Raw genomic sequence first — 16987 nt, forward strand, 5'->3', positions numbered from 1 at the left:
ATTAGAGAATGTTCTGTCTCGGATCCGCAGAGCCTGGGGACACTGAGCAATGTTCTCAGCCCTGAAGAGGGGGTATTTATAGCATCGAGTGTTTATATCTCTCCCTACCAGCCCCCGACCAAAAGCAGAGAGCAGGATGTGGCTTAAAGGAGAACACAAGGGTAGATGTGGTCTGCTGCATAAGTGGAAATTAGTATGGCAGAAATTAGGCATGGACCCACACTTAACACCATATACCAAGATAAGATCAAAATGGGTCCATGACCTAGGCATAAAGAACGAGATTATAAATAAATTAGAGGAACATAGGATAGTTTATCTCTCAGACTTGTGAAGGAGAAAGAAATTTGTGACCAAAGATGAACTAGAGACCATTACTGATCACAAAATAGAAAATTTTGATTACATCAAATTAAAAAGCCTTTGTACAAACAAAACTAATGCAAACAAGATTAGAAGGGAAGCAACAAACTGGGAAAACATTTTCACAGTTAAAGGTTCTGATAAAGGCCTCATTTCCAAAATATATAGAGAACTGACTCAAATTTATAAGAAATCAAGCCATTCTCCAATTGATAAATGGTCAAAGGATATGAAAGACAATTTTCAGAGGATGAAATTGAAACTATTACCACTCATATGAAAGAGTGTTCCAAATCTTTATTGATCAGAGAAATGCAAATTAAGACAACTCTGAGATACCACTACACACCTGTCAGATTGGCTAAGATGACAGGAAAAAATAATGATGAATGTTGGAGGGGATGCGGGAAAACTGGGACACTGATGCATTGTTGGTGGAGTTGTGAACGAATCCAACCATTCTGGAGAGCGATCTGGAATTATGCCCAAAAAATTATCAAACTGTGCATACCCTTTGATCCAGCAGTGTTTCTATTGGGCTTATATCCCAAAGAGATACTAAAGAAGGGAAAGGGACCTGTATGTGCCAAAATGTTTGTAGCAGCCCTGTTTGTAGTGGGTAGAAACTGGAAAATGAATGGATGCCCATCAATTGGAGAATGGCTGGGTAAATTGTGGTATATGAATGTTATGGAATATTATTGCTCTGTAAGGAATGACCAGCAGGATGAATACAGAGAGGACTGGCGAGACTTACATGAACTGATGCTGAGTGAAATGAGCAGAACCAGGAGATCATTATACACTTCGACAACGATATTGTATGTGGACATATTTTGATGGAAGTGGATTTCTTTGACAAAGAGACCTGAGTTTCAATTGATAAATGACGGACAAAAGCAGCTACACCCAAAGAAAGAACACTGGGAAACGAATGTGAACTATCTGCATTTTTGTTTTTCTTCCCGGGTTATTTATACCTTCTGAATCCAATTCTCCCTATGCAACAAGAGAACTGTTCGGTTCTGCAAACATATATTGTATCTAGGATATACTGCAACATATCCAACATATAAAGGACTGCTTGCCATCTAGGGGAGGGGGTGGAGGAAGGGAGGGAAAAAAAAATCAGAACAGAAACGAGTGTCAATATAAAGTAATTATTAAATAAAAATTAAATTAAAAAAAAAAAGAACACAGGAGGTCAGAACTAAGAGAAATTTCAAAACATAAAATATTAGAGTGGAAAAATACCTTAGGAACCAGATGGCTAAACATTTAATTTAACTATTATATCCCACAACTCATGATAGATGGTCATTTAGTTTTTTAATAACAATTTAAATTACACTAGGAAAATCAATCAATTAATAAGCTTTTGTTAAAAGCCTATCCGGTGGTAGGCACTGTACTAAAAATTGGGGTTACAAAGATAGGTAAAAACAGTGTTCTTGCCCTCAAAGAGTGTATAATCTATTGAGAGAAGGATAGAAGATGTGTAAAAAATTGTTCATATGAAACACGTTATACTCAAGTACAAAAAAATCACACATATAAGTTGGAAGGCAATCTCAGAAGAGACACACTCACAGTGGGACCTCCCCAGAAGAGTTTCCTGCTGAAAATGGGGCTCTAGATGAGTCTTGAAGGAAGCCAGGGAAACAAGAAGGGGGAGGTCAGGAGGAAGAACACTCCAGAGGGAAGAGACAGTCAGCAGAGAAGCAGGAAGTCAGGAGACCCGTTCAGGGAAGAACAGCTAGGGTGGTGGGAAACAAAGTGTAAAAACACAGGGAAAGTAGGAAGAGACCAAGTTCTAAAGGTCTTTACAAGTCAAACAGAGGATCTTTTATTTGAGGTTGGGATTAATATGAAGCACTGGAGCATATTCAATATATGTATTGGGGGAGGGGAGTGATATCAATCTTTCAGTCAATTTGTATTGTTCACCTTTTATATGCCAGGTAATATATGCTAAGCTCTGGGGACACAAAAAGAGGCTAAAGACAGACCCTGCCCTCAAGGAGCTTACAGTCTAGAGGGGAGAAAATGTGAACAAAAATGTACAAAGCAAGCTACATACAGAAAAATGAGAGGGCCTGTCCTAAAGTAATGGCAGTGTCCGAAAAGAGAAGGGGATGGAGTAGAGACACGGTGCAAAGCAAAGACCTTGGCAGGAGAAGGGGTATGGGGAAAGAAGGGAGAATGAGGAGTCTTGGGGGAACTCCTAGATTGTGACCCTAAGGGAGTGGAAAGATTGGGTTACTTTCTGCAGTAATGGAAAAGGGGGACAGAGGAAAGAGTTTGGAGAAAAGACAAGGAGTCCTGTTTCAGCTATATTGAGTTTAAGAGTCCACTGGACATTCTGTTCAAGATGTCTATAAGGCACTTGTAGATGGGAGATTGGAGGTCACCAGAGAGGTCAGGGCAAGATACGTAGATTTAAAAATCACCAGCATAGAGATGGGCATTAAATCCATGGGAGCTGATGAGATCACCAAGTAGGGACCTGGGAGCCACCTGCACCTAGGTGTGATCCACTCGAGGATTCAGCAAAGGAGGCCCAGGAGGAGTGAGCTCAGATACACAAGGAGAATCAAGAGTGACGTTCTGGGAACCCCGAGAGCAGAGAGTACCGAGGAGGAGAGATTGATGGTGTCAGAGGCTACTTAGGAGAGTAATTTTGGTGAAATGAGAAGGTCGGAAACCAGATTGTAAGGGGTTAAGAAATAAGAGAGAGAGAGACAGAGAGAGAGAGAGAGAGAGAGAGAGAGAGAGAGAGAGAGAGAGAGAGAGAGAGAGAGAGAGAGAGAGAGAGAGAAACAAAGAGACGAGAGAGCAAGTGGAATGACATATTATAGACTGTCTTTTGAGTTTAGCTACAAAGGACAAATATAAGATAATAATTAATAGGGACAGAAAGCTCAAGTGAGGATATTATTAGGATAGGGGAAGTGTAGACACGTTTATAGGCAGTAGGGAATCACCCAATAGAGAAAGGAAGACTGAAAATAAGTGAAAAGTAAGGATGACATAGGAACAAACTTGGAGGAAATAAAATGGGATCATTTAAATAAGCCTTGGTGAGGAATAAGATTACTTCATTTTGTGAGACAGGGATAAAAGAGGAAATAGTAGCAGAAAGCTTCTGAGTGATCGGAGATGAGGAAGAAGGGAGAAGAGGGAGTTCACAACAAATGGCTTCATTTTTTTTGGCAAAATACTAGGCAGTGTTCTCAGCTGAGAGAATTGGGATAGAGGGAAGTTTGAGGATGGATAAGAAGATTCAGAAGATCCATTGTAGAGAGTGAGATATTGAGTTGAAAAGGAAGGTATAATGAGATTGCCTAGCGACAGTGAGGGCCCAGTAGTCAGACCTGTACTTTAGGAAGATCCATTTGGGAGCTGAGTGAAGGCTGGATTAAAGTGGAGAGAGACTTGAGGCAGAAGACCCAATAGAAGGCTCTAGCAATAGAATAGGCAAGAGATGGTGATGTGCTGAACTAAAGTGATGGATCTGTAAGGACAGAGAAGGGGATGGACATGAAAGCTGTGAAGGAAGAAAACATGCTGTTTATGTGGCTTGACTAAGGATAAGGGAGAAAAAGGATCATGGCAAATTGACAAATGTGTGAGACTGGAAGAATGCTGGTATCTTTGACAAAAGACAGGTAGATTTGTAAACATGTAGATTTTGAACATGTTGAATTTGTTATACTTCTGGAGTATCTACTTTGATATTCCAGAAAAAGAAGCTGATCGTGTGGAAACAAATTCTAGGGAAGAATCTGGGGCTGGATTTGTACATCCATTTGTCATCTGCACAGAGACCTGCTGAAGATAATGAGATCACCCAAAGAGAACACAGAAAGAGAGAGAAGAAATCCTAGGACAAAGCCCTAGGGAACATTAGTAATTAGAAAGTACAATATGAATGGTGAGGAGGCTTCAAAGGAGACTGAGCAGGAACAGTCAGAATAAGAGAGACCAAGTAACTTTAGAGAGAGAAATTTCAGTTGAGCAATGAGATGAGAAATCAGTTTGCAAATGATTAATTTTAAAAATGGTTAATAAAGAATAAGTGGGAAGAAATAGAAGCAATGAGGATAGCTGGGGAGGTTTTTGGTTTAGTTTTAAAGGATTTTGGTTAAAAAAAGGAAGAAATATAAGTTAACTTCTTGAAGGAATGGTTAGATCTCATTGAAGTTTTTTGTTTGTTTTGTTTTTTAAGGCTAGGAGAGACATGGGTATGTTTGAAGGCAATTGGAAAGGAACCAATGAATAAGATGACACTGAAGTTTAGAGAGAAAGTGGTGGTAATTAAGGTTGCAATTTTAGCATAGTTCTTGACACATAGTAGGAGGTTAATAAAGTCATGGTGGCTTGGGATCTGATAAAAAAAATTGTGAGGGGATGGAATCAAGGACACTTGTAGTTGAGTTGGCTTTGGCAAGGATATGTGTCACCTCATTAGCCAAAACTGGAGGAAAGGAGGAGGAGGAGTCAGGGATGATAAATGGTTTTTGAGAAGAAAGGTAGAGAAGTAGCTCCTGGGGAATGGCCTCAATTTATTTATCCATTCACTTATTTATTTATTATAAAATAAGCTGTGAAGTCCTTTGCTGATAGGAGGTGAAAAATGATTAAAGAAAAAAGAAAAAGTTTGGAATGGCTTAAGCAGTAAGTGAGATGAGGAATTTCAAAGAAATAAATGGCTTGCCTTGCTGCAGTGTGTGCCCACAGAGATGATATAATTTGACTTGTTTGTCCAGAGATTCAGTTGTGTTATTCCCTCCAGTTGCAGCATCTCAATAGAAGAAGAGACAAATGGTGGGAATGATCCAGAGCTGGAGTTTGGCAAGGATTAAATGAGCATGATGCACAATGGGAAAGTTTTACAAAAGAGAGAAAAATGTAGGGTTGAATTGGTTAAATGTAAGGTTATTATTAAGAAGGGAGGAGAGTAAAGCAAGAGCAGAGAAAAGAGCCTGAAGAAGTGCTGAGGGGGGAGGGATTGAAGATTATGATAGGAGAGAACCAAAAAAGGGGCAGAAATGGAAGGAGAGGAGGCTTTAGGCAGAGATCCCTCCAGTTCCAAATCTCTGATCATACTTCTGATAACTTTGAATATTCAGAAGTTTTTCCTCATGTGGAACAGTAATCTGTCTTTAAATCTTCCATCCATTGTTCCTAGTTCTGCCTTCTAGGTTAGGCTGACCTAGTCAGATTTCTTTTCCACATGACTACCCTTCAATTGCTTAAAATATCCTCCTCCTTCTTGTTTTCTCTTCAAACTAATCCTTCAACCGATTCTAACATCACGTAGTTTTCCTCTGAACATCCTTGTCACTCTCCTACAGATATACTTTCCTTTATGGAATATGGAATGTGTCTAAGGGGGAGCTCCTCGCCATTTTGATGAGTTCCCCAATCAACTGATTCTTGGGCAATAGAATTCCAAAATCAAGGTGTCTAGTAAAAGAAGGAGTGTTCCTGGGCAGCACTAACCTTAGGATTTCTCTTAGTTATCCCAAATTTGAAAATCCAGAAATCTATCTTTCTAGAAAAAAAGAAGAGAAATTCCTGAGCTCTTAGAGAGCCAAGACAAATGAAATCAAGAAGCATTTATGTCAGTGCTAGGGATACATATCCCAATGGGGAGGGAAACAAGTAATAGAGAACTGAATAGGGGGAAGGGAGAGTGAATGTCTATAATGTCAGAAGAATGAGGGATAAGTAGTCTGGGCCCTTCCTCAAAATGAAAATTCCAAGAGAACTTGCCAATGGGAAAATGTTGCTGCTGGGGAAAAGGAGAGAGCAGCTAAAGTCTGGTGGCAAAATCTGGAGGATGAAATTTAACTGTTCTAGACCTTTTCTCAAAATGGAGACTCTGGGAAAAAATCCTCAATGGGAAAAGAGGACTACAGGAAAAAGAGAGAAGTCTGCAAAAACTATTCCTCCCATCTTTGGGTCTGGCCGTTTAACTAGTTTCAAATTTATTTTTGTTATTTAGCCATTTTTCAATTGTATCTGACTTTTCCTAGTCTCATATGGGTTTGTTTGTTTGTTTGTTTGTTTTGGCAAAAGTACTGGAGTGGGTTGCCATTTCCTTTTCCAGTTCATTTTACAGATAAAGCAACTGAGGCAAACTGGGTTAGTGACTTTCCTAAGGTCACCCAGCTAGTAAGTGTCTGAATCTAGATTTGCACTCAAAAAATGAGTCTTCCTGACTCTAGGCTAGGCACGCTATCCACTATGCCATTTAGCTGCCCGTACCATCCAAATCCATACCATCATCCAAATAACATTGTTCCATCTTGTCCACAAGCATCACATGAGAGACTCTGAATGCCCAGTTGAAATCTAGGTAGCCTATGTCCATGGCATTTACCAGGTCAACCAGGGACAGTGGCAAAGTGGCTAGATCATTGGACCTGAAGTCAAAAAGATCCAACTTCAGAAACTTTCTATTTGTGTGATGCTGATCAAGTCACTTAATCTCTGGAGAATGAAGGATGACTGGTCTAAATCCTTTCTCAAAATGGAGATTCTGAGAGGAATTCCACAATGGGAAAGGGGAATTATAGAGGAAGAGAGAGCTATAGCCTTTATCAATTAAAAAACTAAATTGTTAATATTATTAGATATTATTGTTAATTTTCTCTGTGCTTTAGGTTCCTCAACTATAAAATGGGGAAATACAAAGATCTAAGATGATATAATATGTAATACATATATTATCTAAGATAATATATGTAAAGTGTTTTGTAGATCTTGGAACACTAAGAAAATGTAAATTATTATTGTTGTGAATAAATAGCAAACTTGCCCCAATTGGTAAATGGTCAAAGAATATAAATATGGAGTTTTCAGATGAAGAAATTAAAACTATCCATAGTCATATTTTTAAAATGCTCTAAATCACTATTGATTAGAGAAATGCAAATTAAAACAGCTCTGAGGTACAACCTCATACCTATCAGATGGGCTAATATAACAAGGAAAGGAAAATGATAAATGTTGGGGAAGATGTGGGAAAATTGGGACATGAATGCATTGTTAGCAGAGTTGTGAGCTGATCAACCACTTCAGAGAGCAATTGGAACTATGCCCAAAGGACTGTCAAACTGTGCATACTTTTTGATCCAGCAGTGTCACTCTTGAGTCTATATTCTAAAGATATCAAGAAAAAGGGAAAAGGACCCATATACAAAAATATTTAGAGCCACTTTCTTTATGGTGGCAAAGAATTGAAAATCGAGGTGATGTCCATCCATTGGGGAATGACTGAACAAGTTGTGGTATATGAATGTAATGGAATACTATTATGCTATATAAAATGAGGAACAGGCACATTTCAGAAAAACTTGGAAACTTACATGAATTGATGCTGAATGAAGCGGACAGAACCAGGAGAACATTGTATACAGTAACAGCAAAATTGTGTGACGATCAGTCATAATAGACTCATCTCTTCTCAGCAATACAGTGATCCAAGGCAGTTCCAAAAGACTTGGGATCAAAAACGCCATCTGCATCTAGAAAATTGAATCCCTCTATTTTCATCTTTTTGTTGTTGTTGCTTTTTCTTTCTCATACTTTTTCCCTTTTATTATGATTTAAAAAAAAAAAAACATGAGTAATGGTGAAATGTGGTTAACATGATTGTACATGTATAACTTATTCTCAGATTGCTTGCTGTCTTTGGGAGGGGAAAGGAAGGGAGGAAGGAAAAAAAATTGGAACTCAAAATCTTACAAAAATGAATGTTGAAAGCTATCTTTAATGTAATTGGAAAAATAAAATGCTATTAAGTGAGGAAAAATAAAATAAAATGATGAACAGGCAGATTTAAGAAAATTCTGGAAAGAAGACATGAACTGATGCTGAGTAAAGTAAGGAGAACAAGGAAAACATTCTATATACTAACAGCAACACTGGACAGGGATCAAAGACTCATGATGGAAAATGCCATCGACATCCAGAAAAAGAACTATGGAGTCTGAATCCCAATTGAAGCATACTATTTTCACTTTTGGTGTATGTGTTTTTTTTTTTTTTTTCTCATGATTTTTTCCTTTTGGTCTTCTTTCATAACATGACAAAAGTTGAAAACATATTTAACAAATGTACATGTATAACCTATGTAAGACTGCTTTGCTGTCTCAGAGAGGAAAAAAGGGAGAGAGGAAGGGAAAACAATTTGGAACTCAAAATCTTATAAAAATGAATGTTGAAAACTATCTTTACATGTAACTGGAAAAAACAGAATACTGTTAAGTAGAAAAAATAAATATTAACTTAAATTTTTAAAAATTAAAGTATAGCTACTCTAGAATGATGTTTTTTTTAAAACCCTTACAATGATTAATACTTCCTTTTCCTAAATGCGTATAAGCCTGTTCTTTAATCAAATGCATTAGATTAGAGAATTTTTCTAGGAACAAAGCCAAGTTCATTGCCTCATGCTCTGAACCATCTCTTTCTTCCTTTCCACTTATAAAAACCATATTTGTCCATTTTCAGGTCTATGACAATTCTCTTATCCACCATCAGGAAGAAAAAGTGATTGATTAAAAAAAAACAATTCTCCCCAATTTCGTTGATGGGCATGGAAGAGAAGAGGGAGGGTAGCTAGAGATGAGAGTACAGAGCACCTAAAAGAAGGGGAAGGGGCCCTCTACTGGAAGGACCAAGGAAACTCACTTGCGCAAACCTGGCTGAATTCAGGGTTAAAAAGCCCACTTTAGAGACTTAGTCTTCCAAAGAATGGCTCTCTGGGGTGTCTCCAATCCTCTGCTTTATGGAATTATAGGACTGGAGATCCAGAGCTGGAAGAGATTTCAAAGGATATTTGCAACCTCATCAATCAATTCACAAGCTTTTATTGTGTCTCCTTTAGTATTAAAACAAACAGTTGCTTTGTTTGGCTCCAGGAAAAAATGGATGGAAGCTATTGTTATGTTATTTATAATCTAGCACATACTGTGTGTCATATTTGAACTCAGAGCTTCCTGATTCTAGGCCTCGTACTCTATCCACCAAGTCACCTTGCTTCCCAAAGGCATATTTAGGTTTGACATTCGGGAAATTTTCCTAAAATTGTTGCAATCATTTTCTATCTTATTATTATAGTTTATACGTTTTTAACCCAGTGAGAAGCCAAACAAAGCAAATCTAATCCCTTTCTCCCTCATATACTTGAAGGTAGATATTGTCTGAGCTTATTCATTCCCCTCTCTCCATCCTAGAAGTTATTCTAGTTCAAGTACTTACTATGCTTCACTCCTGCGATAACCTCCTAACTGGTCTCTGTCCATCCAGCTTTTCCACTCTTCAATCTACTCTTCATACAACCACCAAATCAGTATTCCTAAAGCACAGACCTAATCTTCCTTCCTTTCTTCTGATATCACAGGAATGTTTATCGTTGTGTCTTCTTCAGTTCCTTCCATTAGTCCTCATACGGCATGATCTCAAGGCCGTTTCTTGATCTGAGTCCTCCTCTAGTTTATCAATATCTATCCTATCTATCCTTAGATTCATAAGCCTGAACCCGATATTTAAATGTGTGATGACCAATTACAATCTCTGGTTACATTAGCTTTTTTGGTTGCTGTTCCATAGTTGATTCATACTGAACTTGTAGTCAGCAAAAAAACCCAGATCTTTTTAATATGACCTGCTTCCCAATCATGGTTCTACCATATTTTCCTTGTGGAGATGAATTTTTTTTCAAGTATAAAATTTTATAGTTGGGTCCAAGATTCTAGATCAAAGGTGAGCAAAGTACTGCTGGAAGGCCAAATTCAATGGGGAAAAAAACAGTCTTAACTAGGGGCAAATGTTTGCTGACCCCCAGATTTGCATCATCTGCAGATTTAAGAATACCTTCTATGGCTTTTTCTATATCAATAATAAATGTCTTTGCTAATCAACATAAAGTTAAAAATAGAACCCTGGAACACACTCCTAGAAACCCCTCTCCAAAATCACATTGAACTATTATTGACCACTCTTTGTATCTGGGTACTTGGCCATATCTGGATCTAGCCAAGCATACTATTAAATAGCATATGGCTCTCTAACTTGTCTACCAGAATAGCATGGGAGACTTATCAAATATTCTTTTTCCCCAAAATGTTTTAATATAGTAATTTATTAACCCCCCCCCAAAAATGGCTCTTTTTATTCAAGGTTTGAAGTTCGCAGAAGGACAATGACTCCTCTCTTGGGCTTTTAAAAATAAATCTGAAGATCATTATATATGGCAACAAGATGATCAATTCTGATGGACGTGACTCTCTTCAACAATGAGATGATTCAAACAGTTCCAATTGTTTAGTGATGAAGAGAGCTGTCTACACCCAGAGAGAGAACTATGGGGACTGAGTGTAGTTCACAACATAGCATTCTCACTCTTTTTGTTGTTGTTTGCTTGCATTCTATTTTGCTTCTCTTTTTTTCTGGTTTGATTTAATTTTTCTTGTGAGGCAAGATAATTGTATAAATATGTGCATATATATATATATTTGGATTGTTAAATCCAATCTATCATGTTTGATATTATAAATAATGGACTATTTGCCACCTAGGGGAAGGCATGGGGGAAGGAGGGGAAAATTGGAACACAAGGTTTTGCAAGGACTAATGCTGAAGGACTGTCCATCCATATGGAAAATAAAAAACTTCAATAAAGAAAAAAGTAAACCTGAAGGTCTGTATCTCCTAAACCCTTACTGGTATGCTCACAATTAACCATCAGCCTATAGCCTCAATTCACTTTTAGTAAAGATCTTTACTAAAGGGTAAAGTAAGAAAAAAATGGTCCAAAATATTTTCCTAAAACCTGGATCACAATTTTCCACCAATGCATGCAATGATCATTGGGCAAATGAGTTCAAACTTAAACTACAATGTTTATGAGAACAAATGTAACAAAGGAGTATCTCCCAATCCCTGGCCTTGAAAGTACTTTTCCCCGTTCATGAAATTCCCCTCAAGTACAATTCTCTTCTGGATGTACTTCTCAGATGGGTTCCCCAGATTCATGCTATAAATGACTCTTCTCTCCACCAGGAGAGGCTACCTTCCCTAAAGCTGTTACATCCTTAGGTGGCTTATCTTCCATATTCTTCAATTCTTAAGCTTTTCCTCTATCCTCAATGTAAGTCCTTCTACTGCTATTGCCCACACCACTCTGGTGAACATAGTCACAGCCTCCAGACGTTTCAAGACCCAAAATGTTGTCACGTTCTCCAGATTTTTCAAAACCCATTAATATTACCCCTGAACGATTTTATCCAAGGATTTTTGTTCACCTGAGATCAGGAAAAAACAAACAGAAAGAGACAAGACATTTATGTGCTCACAAATACATGGTAGTCAGGTGAAGAACAGGGATGTCCCACAACCCAATTCTGGGCCAGGAGCACAAAGTAGTCCTCCCTCACTTTTCGACCACAAAGGCAACAGTGATAGAGTGGATTGTTCCTTTTGTCTCTGTACCAGAGTCTATCTCCACAGCCCCTGGATTATGAGTTTTTCCAAATAAAGAAGCCAAATGGAATAGCTTTTCCCTTTTACATGGTATAATTTCCTAAATTTCCCAAGTCACTCGTGGCCAGAAGCAAAGTCCCAAATTCCACGAAGTAGAACAGAATTAATGGTCATTAATGGTTCGATGTGATTTCGAAGGGAGGTTTTCAGGGTTCTGTTTTTAGCCCTATGTTGATTAGCAAAGACATTTATTATTGATGTAGCATCTCACACAAAATCTTCTCATTACTTCCATTGCTCAGCCTAATAAATATTCCATGCTGGACTCCAAAGGGTTGCTGGTTTGTAGGACTTCTGACATCTAGCGCATAGAATGAAAAAGGTTCGAGAGCACTGTGCCCAATGAGATAAATGTGGTGCTAGAATCTGTGTTTTAAGATTTCTGGTTATCTCAGAAGAAAAGGCAAACCTGTGAGTGTGACACTAAAATCTAGGTAAAAGCATTGCCGCCACTCCTGATGATCTACTAGTAACGCTGTTGAAAATAAAAATAAAAATAAATAAGGTTAGCTAGTCATGACCCATTCTAGATGAAGCCATGTTGGCTTCCAGTGACCACGACTTCCTTTTCTAAATGTTAAATGATCTCTATTCTCTTTCCTTTCTTGAGAATCAGAACATTGTCACGTGATATTTCTACCACCTTTACTTCCTCATCTGTAAAATAGGACTTAAAATCAGAGTTAAGTGAAATGATATAAATCAAAATGCCTTATAAAGCATAAGGTCTTCTGCTGATGTGCTGTAACAGCCATCATTATTATTTTAGTTATTACTGTATGCGCAGGACTAGGTAGCCTTGTGCTCTTTGGGACTTTGAGATTCTGTATGACTTTAAGCAAGTTCTTGACTTTCTCTAACCCTGTTTCTTTTTCTATAAAATGAATGAAGTGGATTAATTGAACACTAACATCCCTTTAAAAACGACAGTGTTTGGAGATTGGATTCTAATCTGGACTCAAAAACTAATTATCTGTGTGATTTTGGGGAAAATCATTAACCTCTTGAAACCTCAGTTTCCTCATCTATAACATTTAGGTCTTTGGAGATCCCATTATCTCTAAGGTCGCTCCCAGTTCTGATAGTTTCTATCCCAAGACCCCTTCCAGCTCTAAAATTCTTTGTTCTAAAGCCCCTTCCAGATCACTAGAGGTAGAATTTATGTTTAAGATTTCTTCTAGCTCTGACATTCTGTCCTAAGTCACCTTTTACCATCTCCAGTCATCCTCACTTATATCAGGCCATTGGATCCAGTGATATAATGGGGGCGGGAAGTGAGGCAGGTGACCTTGCACAGCCCTTTCTCGTCTTTTAATCCAATTCACTTACAAGTCACAGTGTCACCTCCCTGGTGTCATGGTCCTCTTCCAGAACGAAGGACAAACAATAATAGTCTTTAGTTCTCATGATCTGTTCAAAGTTGTCTTCTTCCCCTAACAGGATCTGTTCTAAGGCTTTTTTCAGTTTTGTCTGGGTCTTAGTAATTAATTTCTGCCTTTGCTTTACTAGGATGTCCAGGAGATGGTAGCATCTCACAGAAAATCTAGTCATTGCTTCCATTGTTCAGCCTAATAAATCCCATGTCAGATTCCGAGGGGCTGCAGGGTTTGTTGGACTTCTGACATCTAGGACCTAGAATGAAAAGGATTCGAGGTCACCATACACAATGAGATAAATGTCATGTAGAAGTTCAAGTCCCTAGGAATCAGAAGACTTGGTTCCTAGTCCCAGCTCTGACACTGACTCACTGGGAGACTGGGGAAGTCACTTTTTCTCCATAAACTGAGTTTCTTTATCTACAAAATAATAGAGCTTGTAAGATCAAAATCAAAGATCAGGGAAGAAGCTCAAGGGCAGGACTTTCCTTATTTGTTTTTCGTTTGTTTGTTTCTTTTGTTGAGACAATTGGGATTAAGTGATTTGCCCAGGGTTATACAGCTAGGAATTGTTAAGTATTAGGTGCCTAAAGCCAGATTTGCACTCACGTCCTCCAGACTTCAGGGCCGGTGCTCTATCCACTGCTTCACCTAGCTGCCCCAACTTTATTTGAATCCTCAGTAATTAGCATCTTAGGTGTTTATTCAGTGCTTGTTGATTGATTGATTGGTGAGAAATACTAGAACTTGATGTCAGGAAAACGGATTTGAATCTTGCTTTGGATATTTAACTAATTCTTTGTCAAGACACATCACTTTACCCAAGTCTTCATTTCTCTTCTGTAAAATGAGATAATAATACCCTGTCTCACAGTTATTTGTGGCACAAGTGAGATCAAGTATGGAGAGTCCTCTGCAAATTTTAAGTTATTATAGGAATGTCTTTTATTATTTTGGTGATGAATTGGTGACCTAAAGGGACTAGAATTGTGGAACATCTATTAATACCCAGCCTGATGTTAATTCAGTGTCTGTCTCTCTGTCTCTCTTTCTCCCTCCCTCTCCTATGTCATTCCCCATTGCCTATAAACATACCCATATCTCCCCTATCCTGAAAAGCTCCTTGAGCCTTTCATCCCTATTCACTAATTATCATTTCTTATCTGCTCTTTGCAGCTAAACTCCTCCAAAAGGTCTATGTGCAGTAGGAGCCTCTGCTTTCTCCTCTCACTCTCTACTTAATCCCTCACAATCTGGTTTCCGACCTTCTCATTTCACCAAAATTACTCTCCTAAATTAACAATGACCTCTTAGTTGCCAAACCCAACGGCCTTTTCTCTCTTTTCATTTTCCTTAACTTCACTGTAGCCTTTGACGCCATCAACCTCTCCTCCTCGGTACTCTCTGCTCTCTGGGTCCCCAAAACATCACCCTCTCCTGATTCTTCTCGTGTATCTGAGCTCACTGTTCCCAGGTCTCCTTTGCTGAATCCTCTACAGTGGTTCTCAAACTTTGGTTTTCAGTATCTTTATCCTATTAAAAATTACTGAGGATTTCTCCAAAGCGTTTTTGTTTATCTGGATTATATTTATAGACATTTACCATATTGGAAATAAAAACTATTTTTGAATTTGTAGACCCTCTAAAAGGGTTTCAGAGATTCCCAGGATTCTCTAGACCAATCTTTGAGAACCACTGCTCTAGGGGATCACACCTTTTAGGTGCAGGTGTCTCCCAGGTTCTATCCTGAGCCCTCTTCTCTTCCTCCTCTATCTGCTACTTCACTTGGTGGTCTCATCAGCTCCGGCGGGTTTAATGACCATCTCTATGCTGGTGATTCTTGAATCTTAGCCCGACCTCTCTGCTGACCTCCTATCTCCCATCTACAAGTGTCTCACAGACACCTTGAACATTCTGGATGTCCAGTAAACACCTTAAACTCAGTATGGCCAAAATGGAACTCAAGACCTTTTCCCTTAAACACCCCACGCTGCCCCGCCTTATTTCTGTATTCCCTACTACCGTAGAGGGCAACAACATCCTCCCAGGCTCTTAGCCTCCCAATCTAGACTCTCCCAGATTTCTCACTTTTTCTCACACACACACCCCCGCCCATTTCCAATCTGACCAAAACCTCTTGATTTCAGTTTTGCAACATCTCTCAAATGTATCCCCTTCTCTCTTCACTGACACCATTCTGGTGTGGACCCTTATTATGTCGTATCTGGATAATTACAGTAACTTGCCTCAAATCTCCCCACTTCAGTCACTAAAGTGTATTTCTTAAACCACCAGGCTCTCTCTCTCTCTCTCTCCCTCTCCCTCCCTCCTCGTCTTCCTTCCCTCCCCCTTCTCCTTTTTCTCTCCATCTCTTTTTCTCTCTGTGTGCGTCACTGTCTCTTTGTCTCTCTCTGTCTCTGTCTCTCTGTATATCTGTCCATCACACACACACACACACACACACACACACACACACACACACACACACACTCCAGTGGCTCCCCATTGCCTCCGGAGCAAATACAAAATTTTCTGTTTAGCATTCGAAGTTCTTCCCAGCCTAACACCCTCCTCCCTTTCCAGTCTTCTTAGTCCCTGACACACGCTCTTTGATCCAGTGACTCCAGCCTCTTGGCTATTCCATGAACACTCTGGGCTCCAGACATCTCTGACTGTCCCTCAGGTCCAGAACAGTCTTCCTCCTCTGCTCTGCCTCCTGATCTCCCGGCCTTCCTTTATATCCCAACCAAAAAAAAAAAAAAAAAAAAAATCATCTTCTGCTGGAAACTTTCCCCAGCCCCTCTTACTTCTAGTGCCTTCCCTATGTCATTCCTTATTTATCCTATATCTGGGTCGCTTTGTATATAATTGTCCCCAGTAAATTCTAAGCTACTTGAGGGGTTACAAAGCTGATGTTGCCTTCTTCCAGAATCTCCTTCTCACATGTTAGAAAGAGCATTTGAGTGGGAATCAGGTTCCGGGCTCAGCTCTGCCATGAACTGATTGATTGATGGAAAGCATTTTTGAGTACCTACCATGTGCAAGTGATGTATTAAGGGTTAGGTCTAGGGGCAGCCAGGTGGCGCAGTGGATAGAGCACCCACTCTGAAGTCAGGAGGACCCGAGTTCAAATCTGACCTCAGACACCTAACACTTCCTATTGTGTGACCCTGGGTAAATCACTTAATCCCAATTACCTCAGAAAAAAAAAAAAAAAAAAAAAGAGTTGGGCCTAAAGACTCCTAGATGACACAGCAGCAGATGGAGAAGTGGATTCAAATATTGTTGAGTTTGAGGTTCAGCACCAAATGATGAGATCGAAGAGAGCAACTGGCGCCAAATGTTGGGGTTCGGTCATGAATGTGGATGAGTTCCCAATGGCTATTCTCTTTGGCAAAAGGTGAGTTTATTTATAAAATGAGGTTACAGACAAAATGAAGAGGTACAATAGACACCAGGAGTGGTGGATATGAAATAGATTTGGGAGAGCATATAGTTAACAATGAAAAAGACAAATTCCCTAGTGAAACTCTCAATTAACCAGGAGAAAGGGAATACAGCCAGAGGTATGTACAGCATTAATTGGCAGGCTAAATCCTAAAGGGAATGTTATACCCTAAAAGAGTTAGTAAATTATAGTAGGAAGAAAGACTTATGAAGATGGGGGAGGGGAGGAAAGGGGGAGAAAAAAG

Source organism: Antechinus flavipes, chromosome 3, assembly GCF_016432865.1.
Source record: "Antechinus flavipes isolate AdamAnt ecotype Samford, QLD, Australia chromosome 3, AdamAnt_v2, whole genome shotgun sequence".
NCBI classification, from domain to species: domain Eukaryota; kingdom Metazoa; phylum Chordata; class Mammalia; order Dasyuromorphia; family Dasyuridae; genus Antechinus; species Antechinus flavipes.